Below are 1,528 nucleotides of genomic sequence, written 5' to 3' on the forward strand. Positions count from 1 at the left end.
GGAGGGGTATTAAGGTAGTGGGTATAGGAAGGGTGGGCATTGGCAGTTGACAGCCACTGCGTAGAAAGTGCTATAAACATTTGCATGTGTCATGAATAAAGGGATAACAATGTATGTTAAATTATTCAGGCTAAGTGCTCAGGAAGCGGCACATGGAACAAACCAGCAGTACCACACGTGTACACACAGGCAGGGCTTTGTACCCTGCCTGGGGCTGTACAATGTGGCTATGCTGGTACCTATTGCACACAGCACTATTGCACACAGCACTATTGCACACCACTATTGCACACACCACTATTGCACACACCACTATTGCACACACCACTATTGCACGCAGCACTATTGCACACACCACTGTTGCACACACCACTATTGCACACACCACTAGTGCACACACCACTAGTGCACACACCACTAGTGCACACACCACTATTGTACACACTGCTGTCACCATGAGTCTCCAGTCACAGGCCACTCTGTCTATCTACCTACTTATCTATCTAGCTTTGTAGCCTCCTGTCTTTCTATCTGTCTATCTGTCTTTCTATCTGTCTATCATTCTGGTCTGTCTATCTGGCCATCTGTCTGTCTGTCTATCTTTCTAGCCTTCTGCCTGTCTATCTATCTACCTTTCAAGCCGTCTGTCTGTCTATGTATCTATCTATCTTTCCTTCTGTGTATTTATCTACCTTTCTATCCTTTCTATTTACCTATCTTTCTAGCCTTCTTTCTGTCTGTCTATCTAGCCTTCAGCCTCTCTTTCTAGCCTTCCGTCTGTCTATCTATCTTTCTAGCCTTCTGTCTGTCCATCTGTCTATCTTCCTAGCCTTCTGTCTGTCTATCTATCTATCTTTCTAGCCTCCCTTCTGTCTGTCTATCTGTTTATCTTTCTAGTCGTCTGTCTATCTTTCTACCCTCCTGTCTGTCTACCTGTCTTTCTATCCTTATCTCTGTTTATCTATCGTTGTCCTTCTGTCTATTTATCTATCTTTCTAGCCTTCTTTCTGTCTGTCTACCTGTCTATCTTTCTAGCCTTCTGTCTATCTATCTATCTCTTTCTGTCCTTTGTCTATTTATCTGTCTTTCTATCCTTCTGTCTGTTTATCTCTTTCTAGCCTTCTTTCTGTCTGTCTGTCTGTCTATCTTTCTAACCTTCAGTATATCTATCTAGCTATCTTTATAGCCTTCTGTCTATATATTTAGCTGGTCTGTTTGTCTTTCAGTCTTTCTAGCATTCTTTCTTTCTGGCATTCTATTTATCTATCTTTCTAGCCTTCTTTGTCTGTCTTTCAAGCCTTCTGGCTGTAGCCTATATCTTTATAGCCTTCTGTTTAGCTCTCTGTCTAGCCTTCTGTCTGTCTATCCATCTATCATTCTAGTCTTGTGTTGTCTGTCTAACCTTCTGTCTGTCTTATAACCTATCTGTCCACCTATTTGTCTGTCCATTCATCCATCCATGCATCTCTTTCTCTCTGTACCTGTACCGTATATCTCTTTACCGGTGTGTGTTTACAAAAAGATAAGG

This window comes from Coenobita brevimanus, unplaced genomic scaffold (assembly GCF_032717465.1).
Source record: "Coenobita brevimanus isolate Jiangsu-jjx unplaced genomic scaffold, ASM3271746v2 jjx.HiC_scaffold_1803, whole genome shotgun sequence".
NCBI classification, from domain to species: Eukaryota; Metazoa; Arthropoda; class Malacostraca; order Decapoda; family Coenobitidae; genus Coenobita; species Coenobita brevimanus.